Here is a 17,136-nt window from a genome sequence, read left to right as displayed (position 1 = left end):
TAGTGTATATTATTGATTGTATAAGAATGAGACAAGATTTGCTTCTTTTAACTTAAGCCAATGATAGAGAGGAAACGTGGTAGTAGTTGTAGTAGTTTATATATTGAATGCATGACAACAACAAATAAACATTACATCAATATAAAAATTGAGACAATGTTTGCTTTTTCTACATAAAGCCAACTATAGAAAGGAAATTTTCTTTGGTCTTTTGAATTTTGGATAATACCCAGCAATCATGTAACTAAATAGTGTGAAATGTCATCATGCTAATTTCCTTGATTTATTCAATTTTGTTTTTGGCCTATCTTGATAGAAATTTTCTACCAGGATCCAAATTTCGAGAAATAGTGTGAAATGTCTTTCATTTTCCTTGGTTTATTAAACTTTAGTAGTAGCATGCCTTGAAACCAATTTCTTAGCACGATCTAAATTTCAAGGGATTATGTGAAATTCATGTAGAGTTTCCCGATTCTTTGAACTTTGGATGCTTAGGATGGTAGTTTTCATCAAAGCTTAAGAAAACCACTAGAAGCAATAAGATTGGCTGTCGAATGTAGAGATGAGAAAAGCAATAAAAAAAAAAAGTGAAAGATAATCATCAAATTCTTGACTTATAAAATGAAAAAAGCAAAGAGTGCTTGAAGTCATCCCACCAATGTTGAAAATACGCTCCGAATGTCAGCATCACTTTTACTTTAAAAAAGTTCTCCTATTGGGCTTTATATAAAGCCAGCCCATGAGGGCGCAGTAATCGTGCACCACCCAAACTACTACTTTGGTTATATTACACGTCTAAACTATATATAATACAAATATATAGATAAATATATTATAAATTAAAAATCAATTTTAACTATATTAGTATCTTTTGTATAATATTTAAATAAAAAATAAAATTATCAATATTTTTAAATAAAAATATTTATACATATATTATCATTTATTTTATATAATCAAACTAAATATATTATAATTTTAATAATAATATGTTTTTAAATTCTATATACTATCACAAAATATCACAAAAAATATTATACGTATTATATTTTTCAAAGTATTTTTATCTTGTCATATTTTGAAGTTTTTTCTTAATATTTTTATACTTTCAAAAGAATAAATGGGGAAAATGAGCAAAAAAATGTCTTTTTAGTTGCTATTATAATATAACACTAAACTTTAATGCTTAAAGAAATCTTTAAGTTACAAATATTAATTTGAATTTCAATACTGATACTTATCTTTTCCATGAACTCAATTTCTTTGAGAGATTTCAATGTACCAAGCCAATAAATTTCGAATTTCATAATTGTAGTAGAAAAGGCATTCATGAAACTCTAATTTAACTTTGCAAAAATAATTAAAGGATAAATATTTAATATCAAAAAAGTAACTTTTTTCTTCATTAATCATCAAATGAAGCATAATTGCACTTACTTTGTAGTAATGACAAAAGGATAAATATTAAAGAAAAGGAGATGATATTTTTTCTTAAAAAATATTATCATTTAACATAAATTTTACAAACATCTATTTCATAAATTCAATATCATCTTTTGAATAATTTGAGAACAAATAAGAAGGCTTTGGAATGAATGTCAAGTTAACCCATTGTTACTAAATTCAAATAAAAAAAAACGTTTTAAGAAAAAAGAGAAAGTATTATAAATAGCATAGTATTAAATGCCAAGGGATGAAAGTAAAATTGGAAGATAAAATATCACATTACGATAATAATAAAGTTAGGAGGCAATATTTGCTTTTTCCATATGAAGCCAACTATCATTAAGTGATATGTATATACACACATGTATATAGATTACCTTCATACAAATTTGACATAAAGATTTATAAAAGTTTTCATAAGAGTGCAAAAGAGCTACCAAATTAGAAAGTAAGTACGTAAAAGGGAAAACTATTGTATACTTTTAGTCATTTTTTTATTCATATCCATTGATCTTTTATTGTTATATTTGGCACCTCAAACTATATAAATATTTTGAAAAAAAAAAACATTATTAAATGGATTTTGTGGGCTTCGACTAGCTCAAAGTTGTAACTAAAATTTAATTAAATTATCATATATAATATGAACAACATGCATAAAAGAATTTTTTTTTTAATGAAGAAAATATAATAAAAGGGTATAATCAAGGTTCCTCAAATATTATTTTGGAAAAAATAAAAATAAAAGAAATCCTTTTAAAAATTATATTATGTGTATATAACTAATCACCAATGAATGCCAAAAAAGAAGAGGAACAAAAGAAAAATGAAAAAAAAAAAAGTATTATTCTTTTCATGTTACCTAAACATGAGATATAGTATGGAAGACATTCTATTTTCTAAACTTTGATAGTAGCTTCCCTTTAAACCAATTTCTTACCAAGATCTAAATTTGAAGAAATGATATAAAATATTTTCATGAAATTTCCTAGGTTTATTGAACTTTTGATGGTAATATGCCTTCAAGCAAACTCTATAAAAGGCTTTGCACAATTGTCATCAAAGTTCAAGACAAGTACTAAAAGAGAAGAGTGGTTGTTGTATGTTAAAAGGAGAAAAACAAAAATCAAAATGCCAAAGATAGTCATCAAAAACCTTTAATTTGACTCTTTTCGTGAATCCTATATTTTTGTTATGCCACTTGATATTTTTTTAACCTCAACTACAAACACCTTTCAAATGGGAAAAGAAAAAAGAAGAAAAGTTTTATGTCACACTTTTATCCATCTATTTTTTTTACCTAGACTTCAATATCTTGAGGTGAAGGGATTTTGAAATTCTTATTAGTATCAAATAAAGCATAATTGCACTTACTTCAATCTTATCATTTTGCGACAATGATTAAAGGGTAAATATTAAAGAAAAAGATATAATATTTTTTAAGAATAAAAGTATTATAAATTGAAATTCCTTATATAATATCATCATTTGAATAATTTGATGACAAAAAAGGAGGCTTTGGAATGAATGTCAAATGAACCCATTGTTACTAAATACAAATAAAAAAAGAAAAAGAAAGTTAAGCAAAAATAAAAAGTTGTAAATATGAGATGTGTATAAATATATATATATATATATATATATATATATATAGATAGATAGATAATGCCTTAGGGGAAAACATAAAAATAGAAAAGAAATAAAAAATGTGAAAATGAAACTTCACATGCAAGTAAGGGTCTCCAACGGGCGGGCCGGGCCAGGCCGGGCCGTAAATAGGAGGCCCGCGGCCCGGCCTATGAGCCCGCGGGCTAGCGGGCTGGCGGGCTGGGCGGGCCGGGCCGACGGGCCGGGCCGCGGGCTTTTTTAAATAAAGGAAGGAAGAGGGGGGGATTCGAACCCCTCACCTCAAGCTTAAATTTCAAGGCTCTAACCAACTGAGCTACATTTATTTTGTGCTTATTAAATGAATTAGTTATATATATATAAAAATATAGTATATTATTTTTTTAAAAAAAATTAAAGGCGGGCCTAAGGGCGGGCCTACGGGCCAAGCCTACGGGCCGGGCCTAAATTTAGGCCCGCGGCCCGGCCCGCCCATAAACGGGCTCGGGCCCGGCGGGCTTGGGCCGGGCTTTAGCCCGTCGGGCCGGGCCGGGCCTAAAGCGGGCCGCGGGCTTTTTGGAGACCCCTACATGCAAGGCTTGATTGCTTTTTTCGATGTAAATTTCATTATCTATGCCATACACATATTATAAAAACAAAAAATAAAAATAATTACATGGATTATTGTTGCCTTGAAGTGGCTCAAAGGTGTATTTAAAAAGAATTAAATAGTTGGAAAAGTAAGGAAAACAAGAAACAAAAAACTTTTCTTGAATATTTTATATAGAACAATATCATATATACATAAATGAAAGTATTTCACACCAAAAGGTGAGTTTTTCCCCGAAATGGAGGAAATTTTTCTACCAACACCTGTGCCAAAGGGATTCCAACCCAAGCAAAAGGCTTGGATATGAGCACAGCTACCACTGGGCTAAATTTATGTTACTTAATATATACTCACAATAAATATCTTAAAGTTTATTATTAAAAGAATAAATCAATTAATTCTAATTATTTTATTTAAATTTTTTTAATTAATTAATAAAAGTAAAAAAACCATTTCTATAATTTTCTTAATAATGATAATTAAATATAAAAAATATGAATATTAAAAAAATCATATATACATCAATATTTATTTTACATTATTAAATTTATTTAAATTAAATAAATTATAATTTTAATATTAAATATATCATCATTTATTTCATTAATTATATTTTAAAAAATTATTATCACTTTACTTTTAAATTTTATATATTTATCCTTTTAATTCTATTTAATTTTAAATAATTTTATTTTAAAATATTAGAAGTATAAGTTTATTCAAAAATTACTAAAATAAAAAATAAAAAACAATAAAATTATAATATTTTATAAAATAAATTAATTTAATAACACAAATAATAAATTATTAATATCAATATATTCTTCTTTATCGATATTTTTCAGTAAAATTATACCTACACCAAACGAGGGCGCGGTAGGTGGATATCTCGGCAAAGAGATAAATTGCCCTTTTGGAAGATTTTACGTGTACGTCGGCCCAGCCAACCACACGCATTCAAACATTGCTACCTGCCAAAGGGTCTATGAGCAGGTTTTTAAGTGTTGTGGCTGACCGATGTGGGATCCCACCTCTTACCTTTAAAAAGGGATTTAAATCATTGTGGAAGGATGGGTTTGAGAAACCATGACCTCAGGCATAGAGTGAGCACCACGCCACCAAGCTAACTTTGTTAATATTATAACGTTATGTATAACTTATATATATAATATTTATTTATGTACATTACATTAAGATTCTCTTTTATATATATATATATATATATATATATATAATGTTTCATGTGCATAAATTAATATATATATTTTTATTTATAAATAAAATTATTAATATTTCAAAATAAAAAATATTAATATTTTTATCATCATGTCTTTTATGTTATTAAAAACATTCAAATTAGATACATTTATATAAAATTTACTTTTAAATTCTAAATATTATTATTGAATGCTATAAATTATATCATACTTATATTCATTTCTTTAACAAAACAACATCAATGTATTTATTGTCACTTCTTATATGCATTTTTTATAATTGTTTTAAATATTTTTATAAATTTTGAATAATTTTTGTCTTATTCATATTTTATTTCAGAATATCCATCAATATTTTTTGATATATCTCAATATATTCGTAAAATTGATTCATTGATATATTTATAAAAATTGATATTTTTCATAAAAATTAAAACAAAAAATTATTGAACAAAAGATATTCTATAAATTCAAGTTATAAAATATCAAAATAAATATTACATAGAAAAGGAACTAATATAGACTAAATAAGGATCAAGTTGTACAACTAAGATTCTCTTTTATATATATATTCATATTATGGAAAATTCTACAGTGCCGTTGGAGGTAAGTGGTAAAAAAAAAAAAAAAAAAAGATTAGAATTCCATCCACTAGTCAACGAGACCTCTGCTACCCACCGCCTCTTCTTCAACCCCTGTCTATCCTGCACACCGTCTTCCCCGCCATCTTCTCTACATCCCTTAACTGCAGTCTCCAACACAAAGGGAATGGAGAAAGGATCTTCCCCAACCAAAAGGTAAAATATGTGTGAGTTTCTCTTAGAATTTATATACAAAGAAATTTCTCAAAGAGGGCTTTATATACGTTTTTCTTTTCTTTTACGACTGCAGATGAAACTTTTCAGCTGAACCTCCCTCCCAGCTTGGATTTTTGTTCATGGTGAAGAGGTCTGAAGCCAATAGTCATTGAGCATCCAAGGACCCTCCAAACTCCCTTGTAATTTTGGTTCAAGCCATCCAAAAATGGCTTCTTCCAGCACCCATAGAGCCTCTTCCTCGACTACTTCTATTTCTCGTAATTATGATGTGTTCTTGAGTTTTAGAGGTGGCGATACTCGCAGAAATTTCACTGATCATCTATATACCACATTGACTGCATCTGGAATTCAAACTTTCAGAGATGATGAGGAACTTGAGAAAGGAGGAGATATTGCATCTGATCTCTTCAGAGCTATCGAAGAATCGAGGATTTTTATTATTATTTTCTCAAAAAATTATGCTTACTCCAGATGGTGTTTAAATGAACTCGTAAAGATCATTGAACGCAAGAGCCAAAAGGAATCAGTGGTTCTACCAATTTTCTACCATGTGGATCCATCTGATGTACGAAACCAAAGGGGAAGTTTCGGAGACGCACTTGCCTACCATGAAAGAGATGCAAATCAAGAAAAGATGGAGATGATACAAAAGTGGAGGATTGCATTGAGAGAAGCAGCTAATCTATCTGGATGCCATGTGAATGACCAGTAAGTATGAAATTGTTAACAAAATCTAACTTTCATTTTTCCCTTGTGTTGGTCCAAAAATACAAGTATCAAAATTTAACCCTTTTATAATTTTCTCAAAAGCAAATCATATTTAAGTTCCCAATCAACAAGCAAATCATGAAATTCTCCACATTCACTCGTTTCCTGATTCCTCTATGAAAATGCAAAATTAATTGGCAGGCTAAAAACAGAGTCTTTGCAACATTGGTAAGTATTGGTAAGTTAATAAAACCTAAAGACAAGTGAAATTGAGGAATCATAAGCAAGTTGTTTGTGAAATAAAAGTTGAAAGAAGGCATTAGCTTGTTCATAGAGGAGTCCTACACAATGCTCTAACAGTAAGAGTATTGAAAATTTGCAACTTGGCACATTAGTAGTTTGATACTTACAAATTTGAAGCTTAAATATGTAAGTAAATTGGCTTGACCCCTTTCTTTTTCATTCCATTGCTACTAATTCAATAATATTGGACACGGCCATACACGACTAAATTTTTTTTAAATTTATTATATTTTGCAACTCATTCTAACTCATCATTTTACTTAATTTATATGATTGGCAGGTATGAGACTGAGGTTATCAAGGAAATTGTTGATACAATCATTAGAAGATTAAACCATCTACCTTTAAGTGTGGGAAAGAACATAGTTGGAATTGGTGTTCATTTGGAAAAATTGAAATCGTTGATGAACACTGAGTTAAATATGGTTAGCGTCGTAGGGATATATGGAATTGGTGGGGCTGGGAAGACTACTATCGCCAAGGCTATTTATAATGAGATCTCACCTCAATATGATGGTAGTAGCTTTCTTATAAATATCAAAGAGAGATCCAAAGGTGATAATATACTTTAGTTACAGCAAGAACTTCTTCATGGTATCCTAAGGGGAAATTTTTTTAAAATAAACAATGTTGATGAAGGAATTAGTATGATAAAGAGGTGTCTAAGCTCCAATAGAGTTCTTGTTATTTTTGATGATGTGGATGAGTTGAAACAACTAGAATATTTGGCTGAAGAGAAAGATTGGTTTCATGCAAAAAGTACAATCATCATTACATCTAGAGACAAACACGTGCTTGCTCAATATGGAGCGGATGTACCATATGAGGTTTCAGAATTAAACAAGGAAGAAGCTATTGAGCTCTTTAGTTTGTGGGCCTTTAAACAAAATCGTCCCCAAGAAGTTTATAAAAACCTCTCATACAATATCATAGATTATGCTAATGGCCTTCCGTTAGCACTTAAAGTTTTAGGTGCTTCTCTTTTTGGAAAGAAAATAAGTAATTGGGAAAGTGCACTGTGTAAGCTAAAAATAATGCCCCACATGGAAATTCACAATGTACTTAGAATAAGCTTTGATGGACTCGATGATATAGACAAGGGGATATTTTTGGATGTTGCATGCTTTTTCAAAGGATATAATACAGATTTTGTTTCAAGAATATTGGGCCCTCATGCAAAGCACGCAATAACAACTCTAGATGATAGATGTCTCATAACTGTTTCAAAAAACATGCTAGATATGCATGATTTAATACAACAAATGGGTTGGGAGATTATTCGTCAAGAATGCCCTGAAGACCCTGGAAGAAGGAGTAGATTGTGGGATTATGATGCCTATCATGTGCTAATAAGAAATATAGTAAGAGTCAAATGCATAAACTTGTTTATACGTGTGTATGCAAGCTTCAATACTATTATTATTTTTTCAGAAATTAGTCGTGTGTATAACTCAATTAAGTCTAATGCATCTTTTGTTTCACCTACTCGTCTTATATTTTTCAGGGGACACGAGCAATTGAAGGACTATTCTTAGATGGATGTAAATTTAATCCATTACAGCTTACTACAGAATCTTTCAAAGAGATGAATAGACTTAGATTGCTCAAAATCCATAACCCGCGTAGAAAGCTATTTCTTGAAAACCACCTTCCAAGGGACTTTGAATTCTCTTCTTATGAGTTAAGATATCTGCATTGGGATGGATACCCTTTAGAATCTTTGCCAATGAATTTTCATGGAAAGAACCTTGTTGAACTCTCATTAAGGGACAGCAATATAAAGCAAGTTTGGAGGGGCAATAAGGTATTGTTATTATTATTTAGTTACAATTTAATTTTATATTCATTTTTAACTTGTAAATTTATCTATTGAAAAAAATTATTTTGTTACAGCTTCATGACAAGTTGAGGGTTATTGATCTCAGTCACTCTGTCCATCTCATAAGAATCCCAGACTTCTCAAGTGTGCCAAACTTGGAGATTCTAACTCTAAAAGGTTGTACAACGGTACTTAAAAGTTTGGTGCAGTAGTATTATAATTACTAAAACTAACTTGGTTTTTCTTTTTCCCTTGAATCTGGCAGGGTGTGTAAACCTGGAGCTTCTTCCAGGAGGCATTTACAAGTTGAAACACCTTCAAACTTTGTCTTGCAATGGCTGTTCAAAGCTAGAGAGATTTCCAGAAATCATGGCCAATATGAGAAAGCTAAGGGTCTTCAAACTCTCCTACTTCAAGAGTGTTCAAAGCTCCACCAAATCCCTAGTCATATTTGCTATTTATCATCATTACAGAAACTAAATCTGGAAGGGGGCCATTTTAGTAGCATACCTCCTACCATCAATCAGCTTTCCAGGCTGAAAGCCCTTAACCTTAGTCACTGCAACAATCTTGAACAAATTCCAGAGCTTCCATCACGTCTACAGCTTTTAGATGCACATGGTTCAAATCACACTTCATCAAGAGCCCCGTTTTTGCCATTGCATTCTCTGGTCAATTGTTTCAGTTGGGCACAGGTATGATTTTCATGTCACACACTGGTTATATGCGGACTCTATATTTACATGGTGCTTTGGTGCAGGATTCGCAACTCACTAGTTTTAGTGATTCTTCCTACCATGGCAAGGGAACTTGCATTTTTCTTCCCGGAAGTGATGGAATTCCAGAATGGATTATGGGTCGGACAAATAGACATTTTACAAGAACAGAGCTCCCTCAGAATTGGCACCAAAATAATGAGTTTTTGGGATTTGCTATATGCTGTGTTTATGTTCCACTTGCTTACGAATCTGAGGACATACCCGAAAAAGAATCTGCTCACGGGTCCAAGATTGAATCAGACAATAAATCTGAGGATGAATCTGCTCATACAAGGGAGAATGAAACAGACCATAAATCTGTGGCTGAATCTTTTCGTAAGAATGAACATAAACATAGACATTCTTGTTGTCTGCAGTGTGATTTGGTTATCATTGGTGATGGAGTTGAATTGGTAGATCGTTCCTTGTTTCAATCCAATTGTTTTTGCTATAAAGAAGAGAAGGACGAAGATAATGAGAGTGTATCAGGTCAGACGTGGGTGATTTGCTATCCCAAGGCAGCCATTCCGGAAAGGTTTTGCTCTGATCAATGGACTCGCCTTAGGTTTGTCTTTTTCGACTTTTACGTTAATTCTGAGAAAGTCTTGAAAGTAAAGGAGTGTGGAGTCCGCCTTATATACTCCCAAGACCTTCAACAAAGCCATGAGGATGCAGATATTAGAATATGCAGGGCATGCCAACGGGATGGGACGCTTCGGCGGAAGTGCTGTTTTAAGGGCAGTGATATGAATGAAGTACCCATTATCAAGAATCCCTCGGAACTTGATAGTTTATGTCTGCGGGATTGCAGAAATCTTACGAGTCTGCCCAGTAGCATTTTTGGTTTCAAATCCCTTGCAACTCTCTCCTGCTCTGGCTGTTCACAACTAGAGAGCTTTCCAGAAATCCTGCAAGATATGGAGAGCTTGAGAAAGCTTTATTTAAATGGAACCGCCATAAAAGAGATACCATCATCAATTGAACGTCTAAGAGGGCTTCAATATTTGCTTCTGAGAAACTGCAAAAACCTTGTGAATCTTCCCGAGAGTATTTGTAATTTGACATCTTTTAAAACTCTGGTTGTCGAAAGCTGTCCAAACTTCAAGAAATTGCCAGACAACTTGGGGAGACTACAATCTTTACTTCATCTTAGTGTTGGGCATTTAGATTCAATGAATTTTCAATTGCCGTCTTTGTCCGGTTTATGCTCCTTGAGGACATTAAGGCTTAAAGGCTGCAATCTAAGGGAATTTCCCAGTGAAATTTATTACCTATCATCACTGGTAACATTATCTCTGAGGGGGAACCACTTTAGTCGCATACCTGATGGGATCAGTCAACTTTATAACCTAGAACATCTTGACTTGGGTCACTGCAAGATGCTTCAACATATTCCAGAACTTCCATCAGGTTTAAGGTGTCTAGATGCCCATCACTGCACATCCCTGGAAAATTTATCCAGTCAATCAAATCTACTCTGGTCTTCTTTATTCAAATGTTTTAAATCCCAAATTCAGGTATGGTTTTCATATATCATTTAACCTTTCTTTTCATGGGGACGCAAAATTCAGAGGGTAATTTTTGTGCAGCAGCGTGAATTTAGAAGATCTTTCATAACTTTTATTGCTGAAAGAAATGGGATTCCGGAGTGGATATGCCATCAGAAAAGCGGGTTCAAAATAACAATGAAACTTCCTTGGAGTTGGTATGAAAATGATGACTTCTTGGGCTTTGTTCTGTGCTCTCTTTATGTTCCACTTGAGATTGAGACCACAACACATAGGATTTTCAACTGTAACTTGAATTTCGATTATGACTCTGCATATTTTTCCTATCACTTTGATCAATTTTGTGAATTCTGCTATGATGAAGATGCATCAAGTCAAGGGTGCTTCGTATATTATCCGAAGTCATGTATTCCCAAGAGATATCACTCAAATGAATGGAGAACCTTGAACGCTTCATTTAATGTCTACTTCGGTATTAAACCAGTGAAAGCGGCGAGGTGTGGCTTCCACTTTCTATATGCCCACGATTATGAACAGAACAATCTAACAATTGTACAACGTAGAAGTAAGCTGTGACACCAGTTCAGCAGTAGAAGATACTAATACTGATGTGGAGAGAAGCTGTGATGGCACCACCCTGCATATTGATGGTAATGGTGTTGATGCCCAAGACCATGAAATGGACCATATGCACAGATGGCTGGAGCTTCTTTGCAAATTTGTTCATTGGATATGCTGTACAAGACACTAATTTCAAGTAAGAGAATTGTTGATGTTGACCAAACATTTATCTCAACTTTTTGGTAATTAAGCCACCCTCCTTTTCTTAGTTTCTATTATATATGCCTTGCTGATTCCAAGGGGCTGAAATTCCTTTTACTGAATTTTTGTTTTTCAAAACCCATTTTTATTGGGACTCGTTTTTCGGCATCTCTAGGACAAGCTTGATTGTTGTTAATTTTTTTGCAGATTAAACATTTTGTTGGAAAAGTTAGTACACATCAAGCTTTGATGGGATATTCCAAGCTGCTAAATACATAATGTCAAATGCCCAACCCCTATTGGTTAAGCCATGGATGCGGATGCCCTTATTAATCAAGGCAAGTCAAATACTTCAACCCAATTTGAGATTTTGATTAAAGTGATGCCAATTTAAACTCACACTTTTGCTCTATACATAATTCTTGGTGTAAAGAGATAGAATCTCCTTTAAGATGGGAAATAATATTTCAATTTCAAGTATTTTGTTTTGGATTACTTTAAGATGCATGTTGGTATTTGTTCCTATGTATTTCAAATGAGCAAAAATATAAAATTATGGCATTGCATTTGTTAACTAAAGCTTATGTTGGGATTGATTCTTTATTCCATAAGTTATTACTTTTGAAGCATTAAACATTTTGTGAAACTAGCTTATTATAGAAAATTACATAATTTAATTTCTTAAACTTGGGTTTGATTGATAACCCTGGGTTCCTACGTATTTCAAATGAGCAAAAATATAAAATTATGGCATTGCATTTGTTAACTAAAGCTTATGTTGCGATTGATTCTTTATTTCATAAGTTATTACTTTTGAAGCATTAAACATTTTTTGAAACTAGCTTATTATAGAAAATTACATAATTTAATGTCTTAACCTTGGGTTTGATTGATATCCAGGTGGAATGTCTCAAGCAATTGAAAGTGAAAATTTGATATGATTATTCAAAGGCCCAAAGCTTGATTGATCAACCCATACATCCTTATTCATTCAAGCTAGTTAGTTGTTACAAGGAAATTTCCAATTTTGAATAGACTCTAATTGAGTTGAATTGACACTCTTTTTAATTTGTTACTCCGTTTGTTTGTTTGTTTTTTTTTTTTTTTTTAATCTCAAAGGGAAAGAGAATGTCAAATTAAGAACAAGCAATCAAATTCAAAAGAAGAAAAACATTGTGATTTCAAATTTTTCATTTCAAATGTTTTGAGAGAGGCATATGTCCTTGTCTATTACAACGAGTTAAAGACAAAATTATGGTATTGATTTTGCTTGATTAAAACCTATATGGAATTCATTCTTTAATTCACAAGTAATGGATGTGTACATGTTTATGTGAATTATAAGTATATTTAAATTCTTCAGTCACCTTATTATTTGAATATTTTGGAAAGATGATTTAAGTATTTTTTATATTTTGCTAATATATGATTTCCAACATGAAACTAACTTTTATTGATCGTTTGTAATATGATCATTATTATGCAAATATTTATAAAATTGAAACCTTGCATTTTATGACCACTTTTAGGTAGAAATTTCTAAAGACAATAAAAATAAGTCCTCATTTGAGTGTGAGTATTTAGAAACACATTGGATGAGCTATTCTTATATATAAGTCTCAACTTACAAGTAGAGAAAAGCAGGGATCATAAGTGAACAACCAAAATATCACTATTGATGTTCACATAATGAGTATATTATAACTTCTTTTCTATGCTCATCAAGTAAATTATGCTATTCTAGAAAGGACCAATAAATTAACTAGTATGTTCATAATATTCAAATAAAGATAATGAAATTTAAACCCTTATCTAAACAATTAGGAATGCATTCGCGAAAAATAAGGTATAAATACAAATTAAATTCTTTTAATTTGCGAAGGACCTTGAAGTTTTATTAGCCAACCAAGTAAAATCATGGATATATCCACATCTAGATTTTCTTGCATGTTAAAATATAGCCATATTAAAAATGTACTCACGTTCATTCTTATGATCAAGAAAAAAACAACTTTAATTATAGGATCTTTTTTTTAGTTGTAATGAACTTTTGTTGTGCATGATCTCAATTGTAATCTAGTGCTAAAGTTGATGATGTACTATTTCTTCTCATGCCAGTGTCATTATTCACAATACAACATTCTTTCTAATAAATTCTTTATTAAAAGTCAGATTTATTTAAACTAGAAAGTGAAATCAAATTATTTCTATAGTTAGGAATATAAAGATAATCTTTGAGTATAAAAGGCATTTCTTCTTTAAAAGAAGGGTAACATATTTCATTACTTGCACAACTATCCTTACATTAGAAGCTAGAGTCAGATACATATTCACATCATTCAAACTTCTCTTTATTTGAAACCCTTATAAAGAATTACAAATATAGTCATTAACCTCAAAATCCTACCAAAAGTTGGGAAAATTCATCACTAAACATGATTCAGTTGAGAATATGATGCATACTTTGTTTTTTCTTCTATTATTTAGGACCCTCCTTTTTTTTTTTCAGTGGCTTTTCTTTCCATAAACAAAGTATGTGCCCTTTCCTTTACTTTTTTTTCCCAAACCTTGAACTTTCCCTTTTATTTGGTACTTCTACTCTTATTCTTCTTCTTCTTAGTTGAAGAACCTGAAGAACCTTTAATTGATTGTCATATGAACACCCTTTTAATCCTTGAGAGTTCCCTCATAAGTTCTAACAAGTTCATTAACATCTTATTCACAAAATAGTTGATTTTGAACTACCTAAGGGAATCTAATAAGGTCTCTAAGATCATATTAACCTTAGTTTCCCCTACAATGCCAAATCTAAATATCTTCACTCTATAAGAGTGTAATTATACATAACATATAATCTCTTATGGGAGTTCACTCTATCATTTTGGTGTTCATGATAGTCCTTAGGGCAGCTTGTCTATTAGAACAATCCTTATTACCAAACATCTCTTACACTACTACAAAATTTTAAAATAATGACGGCTTCATTCCTTGATACTTTTAAAAAACGTCATTATTTGATATAATATGCTTTATTTTATGGCGCTTATTAAAAGTGTCATTGTTTGACATACTATTATCCCTTTAGCATGGTACACAATGACACTTATTGGAAGCATCATTGTTTGATATACTATTTTCTCTTTTACCTTGTATACAATGACGCTTATTGGAAGTATCATCGTTTTGTTAACTAGTATTATTTTTCCTCGGCACTTCTTTAAGTGCCATTGAATTTTACCTATAAATATATGGCTATCTCTAGAATTTTTTCTCTCTGCAATATGTTACCGCCAAACATTCCCTCTATTTCATATCTCGAAAAACCCGAAAAATGAAGCTCGAATCTCATACCTAAAGGAACAATAATGATTGAACGACAAGCTTCCAAAGACTCATAGCATATCGTTCTAGAGAATCTGGTCCCTACATGTCAATTGTCGATGTCGCAAGTTGGGAGAAACCCTTTCCGTACTATGAAACCCTTTTTGCAAGGGTGAAATCCAGCACTAAGAAGCCATAACCCATTCCTTATTTACAAATCCCACCACTAAAATGCCCTAACCCTTTGGAGTAGCCTTACCTGACTTCAATAATTTCACAAGTGGTCACCATTGGAAAATTTCCACTATGAACTAGTGTCATTGATGTATACCATTGCATTCCCATATCTATGAGTGGTAAGTCCTCTTCTCTCAATGTGCTCTGTTTTCATATTTTATTTTAGGGCTTTTTTGTGTTCTTATGATTTTTGGGATGATTGTGTTTCTTATTGACTATGTGTGTTAAAACTCAATGTTTTTAGTAGATTAAACAACTACATGGGGAAGAGGCAAACAAAAATAAAAACAGAAGAGGAAAAACAAATGAACAAGGGTGTTTTGGACTAGAACAAACTAAGGTTGCATGTGCTTCTAACATATTGTTTTCACATAAACGCAAAGAGATTAGTTGTCCTCCCACATCCCACTACCCACTACCCATATTCTTATTGTTCTGGATAATCCTCTTTTTTTTATTGGAAACAACACAAAGATATATTGATAGAAAAAAGAAGTACAAGAAGAAGGATGAGAAATCCTCCCACCAAAGACAACTAAATTACAGGAAAATACACATAAAACAAACGAACTCCCTCTAAGGACCAATCCTTATGGAGTACACACCGCTATCCAATCCAGTTGAATCACATTAAGAGGAGTCCCCTTAAATGCCTTGGAACAAAAAGCCCAAAGGGAAGCAAGGAAAACAATAGAGTCCTAAAGGAACTCTGAATTCCTTGTTTTATCCTCGAAAATCCTTGTGTTTTTTTCCCACCACACAACCCGAATTAGAGCGATACTCGTAGCTTGTCACAAAACTATCCCTCTCTTAGAATTACCAAAGCCTTTAAATTTGATGGACATCATGTCATATATGCTCCTTGGGGGAACTCAATCCATCTTAGCTAACTGAAATAACCTGTGCCACAACCCAATCGTCAAGGAACAATGAAGAAAAAGATGATCTGCTGATTCCCCATGCTTCATGCACATAATACAAATATTAGGACTAAGGGCTTTGTAGGGTCTTCTCACTTGTAACATGTCATTAGTATTCACCTTTTTGTGTGCCACTAACCAGACAAAGGACTTCACTTTGAAAAGAACTTGAGAATTCCAAACGAACTTTGAAGGAAAGTCCTGAGGAGATCCAGAAGATTGAGATAATGCTAGAAAAAAGGATTTGACTGAAAAAAGCCCTGAAGAGGATAATGCCCAGAATCTGGCATCTAGGACCGTATGAGATAGATACAATTCATCAAGTGACCGCATGAGGCCTTCTAAGTCCTTAATCTCAGAATCTGACAGGTTACGACGGAAATTCAAATTCCAAGAGAAAGGACGAGTGGGACCGAGAATTGAAGAAATAGAAATGTTTTTATCCACGACTACTCTAAATAGTCTTGGATATTGGGTTCCCAAAGGTTGGTCCCCCCACCACAAATCTTCCCAGAACCGAATTCCTCTTACACAAGAAAATTAAACAACATTTATACAGGCATCATTATCTGGGTTATTTTTCAGTTTTGCGTATTTCCCTACATCCACCACATAATGTAAAAAATAAAAATTAGAAAAGCAAGCACAAATGAGAAACCAATGAAAAAAAATACAAATATTAAAAAAAATCAATTTTTTTAGTGCTCTATCTAGGTATAATTTATATTATTTTGATTTCCTACACATGGGTCTTAAGTGAATTGGTTTATTTTCAAGTTACTAGCATGTGTGAAATGAAAGTGATCTTGTTGTTATTATTATATACATAAAATCATTAAACTAATTTTGTTGTGATTTGGTTTAGGTCCATGGAAAAGTGGTCTTTTTGTGAGTGAATCCCTTCTTTACAGAGATGTATTTTTTTTTTTTTTTGGTTTTTCACAAGTGTTAATCAAGACCACAAAAGTTTCTCAATCAATTTTGATTAATATATATATATATATATATATATATATATATATATATATATATATATATATATAATACCTAAAATATATCGTTGTGTTTATTGAACGCTTTTTCCTTCAAAAATTCATTCATGGT

General features: G+C 31.9%; 1 pseudogene; it reads left to right on the top strand.

The window, feature by feature from the left end:
• Window positions 1–5,525: 5,525 nt before the first annotated feature.
• On the top strand, window positions 5,526–11,621 carry LOC132252615 (disease resistance protein RUN1-like; annotated as a pseudogene).
• Window positions 11,622–17,136: the final 5,515 nt, after the last annotated feature.

The sequence above is a fragment of the Vitis vinifera genome, chromosome 5 (genome assembly GCF_030704535.1).
Source record: "Vitis vinifera cultivar Pinot Noir 40024 chromosome 5, ASM3070453v1".
Taxonomy (NCBI): domain Eukaryota; kingdom Viridiplantae; phylum Streptophyta; class Magnoliopsida; order Vitales; family Vitaceae; genus Vitis; species Vitis vinifera.
Note: the sequence above shows the minus strand (reverse complement) of the source record. Positions and strands in the feature narration are given on the sequence as shown.